The sequence below is a fragment of the Antennarius striatus genome, chromosome 16, assembly GCF_040054535.1.
Source record: "Antennarius striatus isolate MH-2024 chromosome 16, ASM4005453v1, whole genome shotgun sequence".
In the NCBI taxonomy this organism is placed as follows: domain Eukaryota; kingdom Metazoa; phylum Chordata; class Actinopteri; order Lophiiformes; family Antennariidae; genus Antennarius; species Antennarius striatus.
The window spans coordinates 18,646,589-18,664,892 of record NC_090791.1 but is presented as its reverse complement, the minus strand read 5'-3'; positions in this window follow the sequence as shown (position 1 = coordinate 18,664,892).

Genomic DNA, 18,304 nt, shown 5'->3' with positions numbered 1-18,304 from the left:
GCCACGCCAAAAATGTAGACGTCTTGAAAACGTATCGATCAATGTATGTTCATTTTGCTCCTAAAAAAGAACCAGAAGATTCCTCAACAGCTGCAGAAGTGGTTTTGCCATTTCATCACAGAGCACAATGTACCTCCAACAATTGCCGATCATTTCACATTGCTAGTTAAACACATGTTTCCTAATCACAAGGCTGCAAAGGTTTGTATTTTTCTGTCCCTGTTTGAAATTTAAATTACAAGCATCATTGATTGATATTTAAGTTTGATTTACAAAAGTAAAATTGCGAACAAATTTTTTTTTTCGAAATATCGGTTCTTATTTAAAAATTCTTATTTAAAAATTTAAATTACAAGCATTATTAATGGATATTTTAGTTTAGATAAATAAAAATTGTTCCAGAATTTTTTAAATAACTTTGTACAGTACAATGAGCTTGGTAAAAATAGTGTAATATAAATTTGTACTAATTCATGTTTTTTTTTTAATATGTTTCAGGAATTTGCCTGCAAGAGAACCAAGACCACATTGATAGTCAAAGGCTGCCTTGCCCCTGCCTTTACTGATCCGGTCATTGAAAAGTGTAGAACACAGCCTTTCACACTGATGATGGATTAAAGTAATGATGCAACAAACGGCTTGTTATTCTGGCTCGTTTCGTTGATGGGGAAGCTGTTGTGACCAGGCTTCTTGATCTTCCAGCCCTCAAGTGAGGAACTGCCTCAGCAATTTTCCAAGTTGTGGAACATTATGTCACAAGCAACAACATTCCATGGAGCAACATTGTAGGATTTGCAAGTGACAACTGCAACACCATGGTGGGCTCAAAGGATTCTTCCTTAACAAGACTGAAGCAGAAAAATCCAAATGTATATAGTATTGGCTGTGTTTGCCATCTAGCAAGCCTGTGTGTAAAAGATGGCGTTAAGCAGCTGCCATTTAAGGTGGACGACTTGTTGGTAGACATTTTTCATTTTTTCCATCGCAGTTCTAAACTAATCGAGGAATTCAAGGAATTTCAACAATTTGCAGAGGTTGATGTGAAAAAATTCTAAAACATTGTCCTACTAGATGGCTCTCCCTTGAAAGAGTGGTTGCCAGGACTAACTGCCTGCCCTGAAAAGCTACTTTGCCAGCCACAAGGATGTTGAGAAAGCAGGCAAAGTAAAGACCATCAATGAGAGGCTGCAAGACCCAATGACAGATTTGGTGCTGCACTTCCTGTCCTTTGTCCTTCCCCAAATTAACAAATTCAATGTAATTTTCCAGGCAGAGAAATGTGTGATAGGAGACTTAATGACAGAAATGGACAGACTCCTCTGTGTTTTCTTGGTCAAGTTTGTGCAAATGCCCCACATCAAGATCTGCACAAACAGAGATATACAGCATTCAGATGACAGGCTTGCAGTGGGAATGGCTGTCAGGTCCCTCCTAGCTGACTGTGAATAGCATGACATCACACCTGCTATACTAAAGAAATTCTTCAATTGTGTAAGAGAATTCTATGAAGAAACAGTTAGAAAAATGCTTGCAAAATTTCCATTTGAAGATAAAGTGCTACAGGATTTAGTAGTGCTGGATCCAAAAAAGACTGATTCATTGGATTATACTCATGTTATTAGGCTGGCAAAAAACTTTGAATTCAATGTTGATTTTGAACAGTTGAAAGAGGAATGGGATGATCTACAGCTCGTGCCCAAATCAAATACCCTGGAAGGCATGCAAACTGACAGCTACTGGACAGGAATTCTAAAGCAGACCACATCACTGGGAGTGCAGAGATTTCCTGAAATGTGGAAGCTCATTTCCATTTTGCTGTGCCTCCGACAAGTTGGACGAACTGACGGCGCTGTGCAGGACTGAACAGCGCTACCGCGAGACCAGCTTGTTGGTGTTCTCAGAGACGTGGCTAACTGGCGACGTGCCAGACGGTAACGTCCGACTAATCAGCTTCTCCTCCGTACGAGCGGACCGGGACACGAACACCGCCGGTAAGAAGAAAGGAGGTGGATTAATCATCTATACCAACAATAGATGGTGCCATCCGGGACATGTGACGGTGAAATCAACACTGTGTAACCGCGATCTGGAGCTAACAGCTGTTAGCATCAGACCCTACTACCTGGCGCATGAATTCTCACACGTTATTGTCCTGGCCGTCTACATCCCTCCAGGGGCGGACCCTGACACGGCACGAGAGACCATCTGTGGGACCACCTCTGCTCTTCGGACCCGGCACCCGGAGGCGCTCGTCATTATCACCGGTGACTTTAACCACGTCACCTTGGACTCATCTCTCCCCACAATGGTCCAGTGTGTAGACTGTCCCACACGGAAGAACAGAACCATCGATCTGTTCTACACTAATGCTAAGGAGGCATACACCGCCACCCCCCTCCCTCCACTAGGTAAATCAGATCATAACCTAGTGTACCTACAGCCCACCTACATCCCGCTGGTGAAACGGCTGCCAGCAACAACACGACAGGTCAGGAGGTGGTCCCCGGAAGCAGAGGAGATGCTGAGGGACTGCTTCCAGACCACCGACTGGGATGTTATTGTGGGCTCACATGGGGAGGACATTGAGGGGGCAGCTCAGTGTTTTACAGACTACATGAACTTTTGTGTGGACACCGTGGCCCCTGTCAGGACAATCAGGTGTTACCCCAACAACAAACCATGGGTAACCAAGGAAGTCAAGGCTGTCCTGAACAGGAAGAAGCGGGCGTTCAGGAGCAAGAACGAGGAGGAGATGAGGAAAGCCCAGCAGGAAGTGAGACTCTGCCTGAGGGAAGCCAAGGAGGCGTACAGGAGGAAGCTGGAGAAGCAGCTGGGACGCAACCAGGTGCGTGAGGTCTGGAATGGGATGAGAACCATCACCGGACACGGAAAAGGGCGCAGCACTGTGAAGGGAAATATTGAACGAGCGAATGAACTAAACAGCTTTTTCAATCGGTTCAGCTCCCCCACCACTCCCGGCTCCTCGTCCCGGGCCTCTTCCTGTCCTGCAAACCGCTCCACTTATGCTCCCTCCTCCTGTGCTTCCTCTCCTTCCACCCCTGCCACTTCTCCCGAGCCCACTCCAAGAACTGCGAAGCTCAACGGCCCCACCTCAACCACTGGACTTTCAACCTCGCCACAACCACCTGCTCCCACCACGACGGAGACCATCATCACTGCAGACCTGGTGACGACAACGCTGAGGAGGCTCCGTCCCTACAAGGCGGCTGGACCAGATAAGGTCTCCCCAAGACTCCTCCGAGCCTGTGCTTCGGAACTAGGGGACCCCCTGCAACAATTGTTCAACCTCAGTCTGCGGCTGGGGAGGGTCCCGTCACTGTGGAAGACTTCCTACATTGTCCCTGTACCCAAGAAAGGACGCCCTACTGAGCTCAACGACCACCGACCGGTCGCTCTTACCTCCCACGTAATGAAGACCCTAGAGCGACTGGTCCTGGAGCTCATGCGTCCACAGGTGCAGGGTGCTATGGACCCTCTCCAGTTCGCCTATCAGGCCAAGGTTGGGGTTGACGACGCTGTCTTGTACCTCCTTCACCGCATACTCTCCTACCTGGATGCTGGGGGCTGTGCCGTCAGAGTGCTCTTCTTCGACTTTTTGAGTGCCTTCAACACCATCCAGCCCCGGCTCCTGCAAGATAAACTGACCTCCATGGCTGTGGACCCCTACCTCGTGAGCTGGATCACGGACTACCTAACGGACAGACCCCAGTACGTCCGTATGGGGGACTTTTTGTCTTCTATGGTGACCAGCAGCACGGGGGCGCCACAGGGGACCGCTCTATCCCCCATTCTCTTCACCCTCTACACATCAGACTTCAAGCACAACTCTGATACATGCCACATACAGAAGTACTCCGATGACACCGCGATAGTGGCATGTATCCGGGAGGGTGATGAGGGGGGGTACAGGGCATTGGTGGCTGACTTCGCGGAGTGGTGCCAACAGAACCAGCTCCAGCTCAACGTCTCCAAGACAAAGGAGATGGTTCTGGATTTCCGGCGGGCACCTCCCTCTCCACAGCCGGTGATCATCAAAGGCAGTGAAGTGGAGGTGGTAGGAAACTATAAGTACCTGGGACTGCAGCTAGACAGCAGACTGGACTGGTCACTCAACTCGGACTGCGTGTACAAGATGGGGCAGAGCAGGATGTACTTCCTGAGGAGGCTGGCCTCTTTCAACATCTGTCCTAAGCTCCTTCTCATGTTCTATCAGTCCGTAGTCTCCAGTGTGCTGTCATACGCCATTGTGTGTTGGGGTGGGGGGGCCAGGAAAAGAGATATGGACCGTCTGAACAGACTCATCCGCAGAGCGGGCTCAGTGGTCGGGCTGAGCCTGGACTCTGTGGAGACAGTTCTGGGGAGCAGGACCATGTCTAAAATTAAGGCTATCATGAACAACACCAGGCACCCCCTACACACCACCTTCTCCCAGCAGAGAAGCACCTTCAGCGGCAGACTGCTGTCACACAGCACCTCCACAGAGAGGCTGAGGTCCTCCTTCGTGCCCCGTGCCATCAGGGGGTACAATGACTCTCTCAGGAGGAGCGGGGGGGAGGTGGCGAGGTCAGCACGGGGTTGAAAATGGATTTAATTTAATTTAATTTAAATTTAATTTTATACTGTTTATATATATATGTATATATATATGTATATATATATATATATGTTTATATATATTATTTATTTATTTATTTTTTATACTGTTTTATATTTTAATTCAATTTTATACTGTTTATATTTTAATACTGTAATATTTTTAAATTTTATACTGTTTATATTTTAGTTATAGTTTAGTATATAAGTCCTGTTAGTGCTGCATGTGTCTGTCTGTTAGTGTAATGTATGTCTTGTGGTATGTCCTGTGATGTCAGTGTTTCTTTTTCTCCTGGTGTTTATCCAGTATTATTTGTTATGTAATGCCTGAGCAGTGGATATATGCAATTTCCTCCAGGATTATTAAAGTATCTATCTATCTATCTATATATCTATCTAGCAACGCAGATCGTGAGAGGGTGTTGTCACTTGTGAGAAAAATCAACACAGAGTACAGAACGAGCATGGCGGAAGATACACTTGTTGCATATTTGCAAGTAAAGATGAACTATACTGGCAAACGCTGTGACCTTGCCCCATCAAAACATATGCTGGTTTCAGCAAAGAAACAACAGCAGCATACAACAAAGAGCAAAGTACTAGTTAAAGCAACACTTATTTACATAATTTATTAAGCATGTACTTCATGTGTATGGAAGAATATAACGAAACAAGTGTAAAATATCAAATGTTAAATTGTATCATAATTAATAATGTCTAACTATGTACATAAATAAACGCATTTGAAAAAAATATATGGTGTAAGATTATTTTGTAATTTGTAAGGAAAAATACAACGGTTTGTAAGGCCATGGAGCCTTGGAGGTTGACAGGTATGGTATCTGTATATGTATCTGTATAGGTTCAACCATCTAAATTATCTGTATCCGTATCTGTACTCGGAATGGACGGGGCTTAAACCCCAAGTGGGTGTGGTATGACTGGAAATGGGTGGGGCTTAAATTGCTGCATTATTTTAAGTCTGAAATTGATATGGATTGATCAGAAGTTGCTATATTGTTTATTTTAAAACTATTTGCAGAACAGCCTCAAAATTGAGATTCAAATCAATGTTTGCAATCACAAAAGTGGGAGAACTATTTACAGAACAAGTTTTTTATGAACTCAGAACATGAAGTGCATTAATGAATACAACGCATGCAATAGGAAATTATGAATTACAAAGTATGCATGAACAAGAATTGTCATAGTCAATACAACTTTCCCATTTTTTCTTTTTCTTTTTTTTTTCTTTTTATGATCAAACTGGGGTTTTTTTCAATTATCTATTAATTTTTACCGACTAATGTTCTGCCATTTTTTTCACACGAAGTTAAACAATGTTGATAAACACTAGAACTCCCAAGGCAGTCCTTTTGACTGCTTTCAAAATTTGCAATTTCATAACTTGGTTTTAAAAAACTTATCTACCAATAGAAGCCTGACTTTTCCTAAATGTGTGTGTATTTTATTGTGACATTGTTTGATCATTAAAATTTCAAAACACACAAGAGATCTGAGTAGTGACTGCTCAGATACTATTGTATATAATGTATATAATTTGGATTATCATTAAAATATCCAAGAGTATGTTGGTGGAATAGGTAAAAACACATCAGGACACAAAAATTAAAACAATAATGATTGAGTGTTTTATTTATTTAATTGACACAACATAGGTTCTCTGCAAGTATACATCTAAATTCGAACTTTGAAATAAAAACAAATGTAACACTGTGAAAATAAAACAATTGTATCCTGCTTCAAAATATGTTAGTGTCATCATTAGACCTTAACAATGAAAATTACATATTATGAACCATCCATGCTGTGGTGGCTGCCAGCCGGCTGGAGATACTGATGTTACGATGGATGGATGGAAGAATGGATCCTTTATTAATCCCGCAGGAAATTGCACATATCCACTGCTCAGGCATTACATAATGAATAAATACTGGATTAACACCAGGAGAAAAAGAAACACTGACACCACAGGATATACCACAAGACATACACTACACTAACAGACATATGCAGCACTAACAGGACATATACTAAACCATTGCTTCTTAACCTGGGTTTGATTGAACCCTAGGGGTTCGGTGAGTCGGTCTCAGGGGTTCGGCCGAGACGGAGGTCAAGACAAAACACCCAACACAATGTGTCGAGTGTTTTTGCCGAACATACACGAATCATTGTGTCCATTTGACACAGCGTGTCAATTTGTGATGACACGCCCCCCTTAGCCATCACTGGCTGCAGGTGATCATGCTACATCAATTAGTCTACCTGTGCTACAGGAGATTTTGCGCACTCAGTAGTTGATTTATGCCTGTCATGATGGTACATCATCTGATTGCTTTCTTAATATTTTAATTTTTACAGTAGTAACTACGTTGAGCAAAAAAAGAAAGTGGTCAGACGAACATGTGTAACTTGAATTTACAGGTACTGTATAACGGCATGTAAAGGGAGGCAGCATTCTGTATGATTTGCAATGCCAAGTTGAGCAACTGTAGTCTCGCACTGGCAAAAATTGAAGGAACACTTCCTTAAGCTGCATGGAAAACAAAAGAAACAGACTTTGCTGTGAAAATGACATAAAAGTAGCAGTTGCCAAGGTAAAGCCACACATATCTCAACTGGTCTCTCAATGACAACAGCAGAAGTCACACTGATTTGCAGGTAGGTCATTTCATGTGAGTCCATGCACTGTCTTGGTTTTGTTCTTTGAAAAGGTGACATTAATGCACAATTTATTGAATACACCAGTAAAACATATACTTATGTCTTCAATTTGAAAAATATATATTTTTTTTTTTTTTACTGAAGAAAGGTTTGGTGAGTGAGCATATGAAATCAAAATACAAATAAAAAGTTAAAATAGCATGAGGCCCACACGGTGGGTAAGGTACACCCTTCTTAAATTGTAAGGCTGTCACTATCTAATGCCACAATATCACAACTTTTTGGCCCCACTACACTGCAGCACAGGGTGACATCCCATCTCCTCCCCTCCATTCAATCGCCTGCTGAACTCGCCACCCCCCCCCCGCTCTTCCTGAGAGAGTCATTGTACTCCCTGATGGCACGAAGGAGGACCTCAGCCTCTCTGTGGAGGCGCTGTGTGACAGCAGTCTGCCGCTGAAGGTGCTTCTCTTCTTGGAGTAGGTGGTGTGCAGGGGGTGGCTGGTGTTGTTTCATGATAGCCCTGACTTTGGACATGGTCCTGCTCTCCAGAAGCGTCTCCACAGAGTCCAGGCTCAGCCCGACCACTGAGCCCACTCTGCGGATGAGTCTGTTAAGATGGTCCATATCTCTTTTCCTGGCCCCGCCACCCCAACACACAATGGCAGTGTATGACATTACACTGGAAACTACGGACTGACAGAACATGAGAAGAATCTCAGGACAGATGTTGAAGGAGGCCAACCTCCTCAGGACGTACATCTTGCTCTGCCCCTTCTTGTACACACAGTCCGAGTTGAGTAACCAGTCCAGTTTGCTGTCTAGCTTCAGTCCCAGGTACTTATAGTTTCCTACCACCTCCACCTCAATGCCCAAGTTGATCACTGGCATGTCCTAACTTGAGGTCTCCTTGCGGTAGGACATGCCCAGAACACCTCCCCAGGGATGCGTCGAGGAGGCATCTGGAACAGATGCCCGAGCCAACTCAGCTGGCTCAGCTCGAGGCGGAGGAGCAGCAGCTCTACTCCGAGCTCCTTCCTGGTGACTGAGCTCCTCACCCTATCTCTGAGGGTGCGCCCAGCCACTCTACGGAGGAAACTAATTTCAGCCGCTCATATCCGGGATCTTTTACTTTCGTTTATGACCTAAAGCTCATGACCATAGGTGAGAGTAGGAACGTAGATTGACTGGTAAATCGAGAGCTTCATCTTGCGACTCAGCTCCTTCTTCACCACGACAGACCTATACAGCAACTGCATCACTGCAGAAGCTGTACCGATACGTCTGTCAATCTCACGCCCCATCTTTCCCTCAGTTGTAACAACACCCCAAGATACTTAAACTCCTCCACTTGGGGCAAGGACTCTCCACTGAACCAAAGAGGGAACACCACCCTTTTCTGGTCGAGAAACATGGCCTCGGATTTAGAGGTGCTGATCACCATCCCGCTTGCATCACTCTGCTGCAAACCATCCCAGTGCACCCTTAAGGTCCAGGTTTGATGAGAGCAACAGGACAATATTGTCTGCAAAAAGCACAGATGAAATCCTTTGGTACCCAAACCACACTCCCGCCGGATTCTGGTTGTGCTTAGAAATTCTGTCCATAAAGATTATGAACAGAACCGGTGATAGAGGGAAGCCCTGCCTGAGTCCAACATGCACCGGGAACAGGTCTGATTTACTGCTGGCAATGCCAACCAAACTGGCTTCAGTCATACAGGGACTGGACAGCCCACAGTAAAGGGCCCTGGACCCCATACACCTGAAGCACTCCCCACAAGATACCAAGAAGGACACGATGGAATGCCTTCTCCAGATCCACAAAACACATGTGGACTGGTAGAGCAAACTCCCATGAACCCTTGAGCACTTGATGGAGAGTGTAGAGGTGGTCCAGTGTTCCACGACCGGAATGAAAACCACAGTGTTCCTCCTGAATCCGCGGTTCGACTATAGGTCTAATCCTCCTCTCCAGCACCCTGGATACCCCTATAGTTGGAACACACCCTCCGGCCCCCCTTTTTGAAAAGAGGGACCACCGCCCCAGTCTGCCAATCCAGAGGGACTGTCCCCGACAGCCAGGCGACGTTACAGAGATGTGTCAACCATGACAGTCCCTGCACATACAAAGACTTGAGGTACTCAGTGCAAATCCCATCCACCCCAGGTGCTTTGCCACTGAGGAGTTTGCCAACCACCTCGGTGACTTCAGCTTGGATGATGGACAAGTCCATTTCTGAGACCTCAGCCTCTGCTTCCTCTGTGGAAGACATGGCGGCGGGATTGAGGAGATCCTCAAAGTATTCTTTCCACCTCCCGACAATATCCTCAGTTGAGGTCAACAGTTTTCCGCCTCTACTGTAAACAGTGTTGGCTGTGCACCGCTTTCCCTCCTGAGGCACCAAATGGTTTGCCAAAATTTCTTCGAGGTTGACCAACAGTCTTCCTCCATGGCCTCCCCGAACACTTCCCAGACCCAAGTTTTTGCCTCAGTGACTACTCGGGCTGCAGTACAGCTGGCCTGCCTGTATCTGCCAGCTGACTCTTGAGTATCACAATTGCACAAGATTTGATAGGACTCCTTCAGCTTGACGGCATCCCTTACGGCATAGAACCAGAATCGGCAGTTACCGCCGCGACAGGCACTAGAGACCTTGTGACCACAGCTCCGAGCAGGTGCTTCGACAATGGAAACGGACAACACGGTCCACTCTGACTCAATGTCCCCCGCCTCCTGCGGGATCTGGGAGAAGTTCTCCCGGAGGTGGGAGTTGAAGTCCTCACTGACAGAGGGTTCTGCCAGACGTTCCCAACAGACTCTCAAAACACGTTTTGGCCTGCCGAGTCTGTCCAACCCCCTGCTCTGCCAGCACATCCAGCTCACAACCAGGTGGTGATCGGTTGACAGCTCTGCCCCTCTCTTCACCCGATTGTCCAACACAAGCGGTCGGAGGTCTGATGATACAACAGCAAAGTCGATCATCGACCTCCGGCCTAGGGTGTGATGGTGCCATGCGCACTTAGGGACATACGTGTGGTTGAACAAGGTGTTTGTTATGGACAAACTGTGACTAGCACAGAAGTCCAACAGAACACCACTCGTGTTCAGATTGGGGAGGCCGTTCATCCCAATCACCCCTTTGCCCATGTGAGCATTTAAGTCCTCAAGGAGAACAATGGAGTCCCCAGTCAGAGTACCATTCAGTTCTCCTCCGAGACACTCCAAGAAGGCTGGGTATTCCGCACTGCCATTTGGCCTGTAGGCCGAAATGACAGTAAGACACCTGTCCCCAACCTGATGGCGCGACCGTCTCGTTCACTGGGGTGAACTCCAACATATGACGGCTGAGCTCTGGGGCCACATGCAAGCCCACACCAGCCCGCCGCCTCTCACCTTGGGCATGACCAGAAAAATGGAGAGTCTAGTCCCTCTCAAGTTTTTTGGTTCCAGACCCCAAGCTGTGAGTGGAGGTGAGCCATGACTATAACTAGTCGGTACCTCTCAACCTCCCTCACAAGCTCTGGCTCCTTTCCCCTCAGCGAGGTGACATTCCATATCCCTAGAGATAGACTCTGTCTGGAGATTGGGTCGTCAAGCCCCATGCTGACAACTGTCACCTAATCCACACTGCACCTGTCCCTTACGGTTTCCTTGTTGGGTGGTGAGTCTACCGGACGTTGGGCCCACGTCGTCCTTTCGGGCTAAGCCCAGCCGGGCCCCATGGGCAGAGGCCCGACCACCAGGCACTCGCATACGGGCCCCAACCCCAGGCCTGACCCCAGGGTGGGGCCCCAGTTGCGCCATACCGGGCGATGTCACTGTACTTGATATTTTGGTCATCAAAGGGGTTTTTGTGCTGCTTCTTCTTCTTTTCTCCAGATTTGTTTTTATCTGTTCCACCAATTTATTCTTAGATATAATTTCAATGATAATCCAAATTATTTACAAATATTGTTCGAGCAGTTAAAATCACTGCCTATTTTAGTTGTAGTAGTTGTAGAATTCTGGGAGGCCGAGTGTTAAGGTGTGTATGCGTGTGTGTGTGTTTGTGAGTGTGTTCGACTGAGTGAGAGGGAGAGAGAGAAAGAGAGAAATAGAGAGAGCTTGTGTGTTTGTGAGTGTGTATGCTTGTGTGCATACGCTATGTAACAGTTAAAATATCTATAGAGGATATAAATCATCAATTTCAATTGAATTGGAAAAAGTGTCAAAATACCAGCAAGCAGGTAAAAAAACAAAAAAACGACTGGAGTGGAGGTGGTGACCGATGCAACACATGCAGTTTTCAGCTCTGTCTAGTCAAATTCACCCCATACGTGCAACAAAACAAAACAAGAAACAAGTTCACCAAGTAACCTTAAACAGACCAAAATAGAGGCAAGCCGAAGAAAACCTAAGGAAATCAACATGAGATACAGCGAAGCCACACAGCGATATCAGTCAATGTATGTGGGGCAGCGACACTATGGCTGCAGTCACTGTAATGAGGGGCAGGCGCTCTGTGTGACTGGCCAGTCACTGAGTTTGACGACAGTCAGGTCTGAGGATTTTATGAGTTTTGACGAGTTCTACTCGTATTGTACTTATACTCGTCAAAAATGTGTCATCCGTACTGGATATTCATCTGAAACGAGTCCTCGGCTCAACCCTAGTTTACCCTAAGTACTTAAAATCTTGCGCCTTCTTGATCTTTTCTCCCTGTAACCTCACTCTTCCACCTGGGTCCTTTTCATTCAAACACATGTACTCTGTCTTACTGCGGCTAACCTTCATGCCTCTCCTTTCCAGGACAAACCTCCACTTCTCTTGCTTCTCCTCCACCTGTTCCCTGCTCTCATTCCTGTCTAACCTTGTCTGTTAGCCTGGCTATCACCACAGCGAACAAGAAGGGGCCCAGAGCTGATCCCTGATGCAGTCTCACCTCCACCTTGAACTCCCCTGTCACACCTACAGCACACCTCACCACTGTCTTACAGTCCTCATGCATGTTCTGCACCACTCTAACATACTTCTCTGCCACTCCAGACTTCCTCATACAATACCACAGTTCCTCTCTGGGCACCCTGTCATAATGTTTCTTCAGATCTCTGGCTGTAGGATTAGACCGTGTTTTTTCGTTGCTGGTTGTATGAGCTGAACTCCCTTTCCTACAGGTACTTCTGGTCATGGTAGAGCATGCTACTCACTGCCATTTGATTTTCTTAATGCCTATTTATTTCATTTTATCAGGTCAGTTGTCGCTTCTTGGAGGACGCAGGCTTCAGCTATGGAAGTTATTGATGGTTACCTCATTGAGACCTGAGCTGCTAGGCTGCAGGGGAAAATGACTTAAATGCACATTTTTATTGAATATTTTATGTATTTGCATTGAATGTTTGTCAAATTGCAGGTTTGATTGGTTGCGATGGAACGTGAACCACTACTCTTCCTGTCCAAATGTGCTGTGGGACAGCTGAGCTGTTCTTTTTCTTAACAGGACCAGGCCAGCCATTGTTTCATATGAAAAGCTTGTATTTTTTTTCTCTTTCTTTTCTGAAGAGACTCTGGAAAATCCTCAGAATCATATGAAGGTGGAGAAAGGGAGCACAACAGTGGAGATTCACTGAAGGAGTCTGGATCCCCAAAGAGAAAGATTCCAAGAAGATCGACCAGGTCAGCATCATCTCCCTGCTGAGCGTAGAAGGAAAGATCTTCAGCTTAGTAGCAGGGAGGCTGACTTCTTCTCCAATAACAACTACATAGACACGTCAGTGCAAAAGGGAGGGATCACCAAAGTACCTGGGGTGTATAGAACTTACTGGAGTGATGACCCAACTCACCCGGGAAGCCTGGGAGAACAAGGAAGACCTCACAGTTCTGTGGTTAGACCTAGCCAATGCCTATGGCGCCATCCCACACAAACTGGTCCAGACCACCATGACCAAACACCATGTACCACACTACTTTGCAGAACTCATCTTGAATTATTACGACCAGTTCAGGATGAGAGCCACAGCAGGGTAAGTAACATCTGAGTGGCACCGGTTGGAGGTCGGGATAATCACAGGCTGCACCATCTCTGTGAACTTGTTTGCCCTGGCGATGAACATGATTGTGAAGTTGGCTGAGCCAGAGTGCAGATGCCCACTAACCCAATCAGGAATGCGCCAACCTCCAGTCAGGGCTTTCATGGATGGATGACCTGACAGTCGCCACGGAGTCAGGGTGCCGGTGAAATCCTCCAAGGACTGGAAAGGCTGCAGCTGAAATTCTCCAAGGGCTGGAAAGACTCATTCATTGTGGTCGGATGGGATTCAAACCAGCCAAGTCCAGGTCGCTGGTGGTGAAGAGGGGCAAGGTCACGGACAGGTTTCAACATCGAAGGGTCAATGTTTTGTGAAATATTTTAATGCAGGTCCGCGGAGGTGGGTACACAGAAAACTTACACCATTAATCGACAAGACTCCTATGATGCTAGAATATAATGTGTGATTTTTTCCACGCAGAGCATAGAAATACAAACAATAAGTACAAACAAACAAACAATAAGTCAAAAGACCTCTGTGATGCTAGACTAAATGTATTGTTTAGTCCCCGCAGCGCATAGCAATGCAAACAAACAATTCTATGATGCTAGAATAAACTGGTAGTTTCATTCCCCACAGAGCATAGCAATAAACAAACAAATTTTTGGTTGAGCTAAGGCAATATATGGTGGCATTCCAAATGTGCTCGCCTCTTACCTTGACACAGGAAAGGAGAGCCCACAACCCAGGCAGAGTAGCATCAACCAGGCTGGGTGTCCATACGTGACCCGCAGCTGACTCTGACTGGAGTATGAAACTCCTCACCTTTTATACTTTTGAAGAAGCAAGGCCTGCATGCGAGCAGGAATGGCCAGTTCCAGCTCGCAGGCAGCCCTCCCTTTGGTGGTACCCCCAGCTGAGGAAAAACATCACCACCCCAGAGAATGCAGTGCAGGAGGCTTTCACGCACCCGTAAAACATCTTTATTACACCAAAACTAAGACATCTTTATGACACATTGGAATGCACCAAAACAACAAGTTGACTGAAAACAGGTCTCCATCTCCTCTCCATTTCCTCTCCTTAGAGAGGGGTACTGGGTCTGCAGCATCTGGTTTAATGGGCTGTGACCTGCTGTGACCTCTCTGTGTTCAAACAAACTAAGATGTGACTTAAAACAGCAGTTGCATAGAGAGGTTTTGAAGCAGGTTCTCAGTAATGACATGATAAGAGTCAAATCAGGACACACAGTACAAATTTCCATTACAGTCAATGATACCATCACTCTCAGAAAAGCCTGTGAAGTCCTTAGGCAAGGTCTTTGACAGCAGCCTCAAAGACTCCACATCAGTCCAGTCAACCTGCCAGGAACTGGACGGAATCATCAAAGAGGGGTTCCTCAGGATTCCAGGTAAATGATGTAGAAATCTGATAAATTAATTTGAAATGCTGTTCTCAATAACATTTTGCTGCAACCTCAGAATTGGATTATTAACTTTAAATTCTTTTAGGATTTCCCAATGTAATTGACTGCATAGATGGTACCCACATTCCTATGAAGGTACATATAGACTGAACACTGTCTAAACATGTTAAAGACTGCATCATAGATAAACTAACATCTGTTCAGATCATGTGTGATGCTGCAGACTACATTTCTGATGTGGAAGTCTGGGTCTGCTCCTGACTCTTGGATGTATGATGAGTCTTAGCTGAGCAACAGACTATAACATATCCAGTAACCTAAAGATTTGCACAATAATTCACTTGTTTTCATTGTTTAATCCACTATAATGGATCCACTACACATTACAGGAGAGAGCCTACATCACCTCAGGATGATTCCTCCTATCCAGGATGGCAGAGCAGTGACAGACACCATCTGCCAGAATCGTTTCAGAGTCTAAGTCACCATCACCATCACAGCGGGTAATAAAAACATACGATAGATAGATAGATAGATAGATAGATAGATAGATAGATAGATAGATAGATAGATAGATAGATAGATAGATAGATAGATAGATAGATAGATAGATAGATAGATAGATAGATAGATAGATAGATAGATAGATAGATAGATAGATAGATAGATAGATACTTTAGTAATCCCGGAGGAAATTGTAATACGCATTTCCTTTGGTCATTTTTATTTCTTACAAATACAAATTTAGTTTTTGTATTGTTACGATATTTCTAGTAGTTAACACGATTCACCTGTGACCATTACCCACCTCTAACATGTGCTCCAGTATCTCTATGTCCAGATCTGCCCTCCTAATCTGGAGGTCCTAGTAAACCATTTCTGTTTTATGTATTTTTTTTAGAAAATTAATTCTATAAATTTCTTTAGCAGATACATGGGGATATGTGAGTAGGCCATTAAAACATACAGTTGCACAGGAGTTCCACAGAATGAAATGCTGGTGGTCACTGAGCGTCTACTTCACTGTGATAATCTGTGCAGTCAGGAGTCTTCTGCTACTGTCCATCCATGCTCTGTTAAAAAAGGACGAAAAAGTGTTAATACTTCAATAGAGGATAAATGTCACACTCTGTATGCCACCAGAATGTGAAGCAATGGGATAAAACAATCAGTAACATAAAATATTAGACCATCTTCGTTTTCTTGAGTTTCTTGTGACATCCCGCTTCAAAGCGGTGATGTAATTGTCAGCGTTTGTGTGTTCGTCTGTCATCCGATAGTCCATTCGTCCATCCTTCCATCCGTCCGTTAAACCACCAAATATCTTCACAACCCTTGCAGATAGATGGGAAAAAAAGCACTTTACCTGGGAGGCAAAGGGGATGAAAATGAGATGAAGACATTGACCTTGAGAAAACTAGGTCAAGGTCAAATTTTAACTTTTGTATACTCAGGAACTGGATAAGACAGAAAGAAGAGGGAGAAGGCCAGTGTGAGTAAGACTGTAGATCAAAGCTACTGCTCTGATCAATGAAAGTAGGTCAGAGCACTAGCTTTGATCTTTGACCTATGCAAGTAGGTAAAGGTAAAAATTTTAATTCAGGGGTGTTGTGGGATGTTGGAGTCTGTTATTTTTCTTTTTATCATCTGTAACTCCAATGTGTATCGTATGATTAAAACAGACAAAAAAAAATGGAATGCCTTATAGGTATGCACAATAGTAGGAGTATTCTTCTTCTCAAATGTTTTTGTAACATGAATATGCCAATTTACTGTTTAATTTACACAACATCAAAAAACATTGTGATCTGTAATGAGAACAGAAAACAAGTGGAGGAGAAGATAGAGAGGTGGAGGTTGTCCTGGAAAGGAGATGAATGTATGGATAGGATCAGGAATGAGTACATAAGAGGGACAGCACATGTTAGATTTTTTGGAGATAAAGTCAGAGAGGCCAGATTGAGATAGTTTGGATACAGTCAGAAGGCCTAAAGGAAGACCAAAGAAGAGGTTTATGGATGCAGTGAAAGAAGACATGAAGGTAGTTGAGAGAAGAGGATGCAGAAGACAGCGTTGATGGAGGCAACTGATTCGCTCTGGCGACCCCAGAAAGGAAAAGCTGAAAGGAGAGTAAGATTTACATAACATTAAAACGTTTAAATAGACTTCCTTATTCAACAGAACTTGATGTAGATGACTTCCCACCTTATTGTGGTGGGGGAGTTTGAGTGCCCGAATGATCCCAGGAGCTATGTTGTCACGGGCTTTATGGCCCTGCTAGGGTCTCCCTTGGCAAACAGGTCCTGGGTTACGGGCCAGACAAAGAGCAATTCAAAAATCTCTAAAAAATCAAGAACCGTGACGTCGCCCAGTATAGCGGAACTGGGGCCCCACTCTGTAGCCAGGCCCAGAGTTGGGGCTCATATGCGAGCGCCTGGTGGCCGGGCCTCTGCCCATGGGGCCCAGCCCAAAAGGACAATGTGGGCCCAACCTCTGGTGGACTCACCACCCGCCGAGAAAACCATAGAGGACCTGGTGCAGTGTGGATTGGGTGGCAGTCGTCAGCATGGGGCTCGACAGCCCAATCCCCAGACAAAGAGTCTAGCTCTAGGGACATGGAATGTCACCTCGCTGAGGGGAAAGGAGCCAGATCTTGTGAGGGAGGTTGAGAGGTACCGACTAGATATAGTCAGGCTCACCTCCACCCACAGCTTGGGCTCTGGAACCCAAACCCTTGAGAGGGGCTGGACTATCCACTTTTCTGGTGTTGCCCAAGGTGAGAGGCGGGGGCTGGTGTGGGCCTGCTTCACCCTGGTGAACGAGAGGGTCGCGTCCCTGCGCCTTCAGGTTGGGGACAGATGTCTCACTTTCGTTTCGGCCTACTGGCCAAATGGCAGCGAGGAATACCCGGCTTTCTTGGAGTCCCTGGGAGGAGTAGTGAATAGTGCTCCAACTTGAGACTCCATTCTCACTGTCATTGCCCAACGCTCACGTGGGCAATGACACACCATCACACCTTAGGCTGGAGGTTGATAATCGACTTTGCTGTTGTATCATCAGACCTCCGACCGCGAGTGTTGGACACTCGGGTGAAGAGAGTGGTAGAGCTGTCAACTGATCACCACCTGGTGGTGAGATGGATCTGCTGGCAGAGCAGGGGGTTGGACAGACTCGGCAGGCCCAAAGATTTTTGAGAGTCTGTTGGGAACGTCTGGCAGAACCCTTTGTCAGTGATGTCTTCAACTCCCACCTCCAGGAGAACTTCTCCCAGATCCCGCAGGAGGCTAGGGACATTGAGTCAGAGTGGACCATGTTCTCCACCTCCATTGTCGAAGTGTACGCTCGGAGCTGTGGTCGCAAGGTCTCTGGTGCCTGTCGCAGCCTGTCTGTTGTCCACCAACAAACCTGGTGGTGGACAACAGAAGAAAGGGATGCCGACAAGCTGAGAAAGGAGTCCTATCAAATTTTTTTGAATTGTGGGACTCCGGAGGCAACTGACAGGTACAGGCAGGCCAGGCGTACCGCAGGTCAAATAAATGTGGAGGCAAAAGCTTGGGTCTGGGAAGAG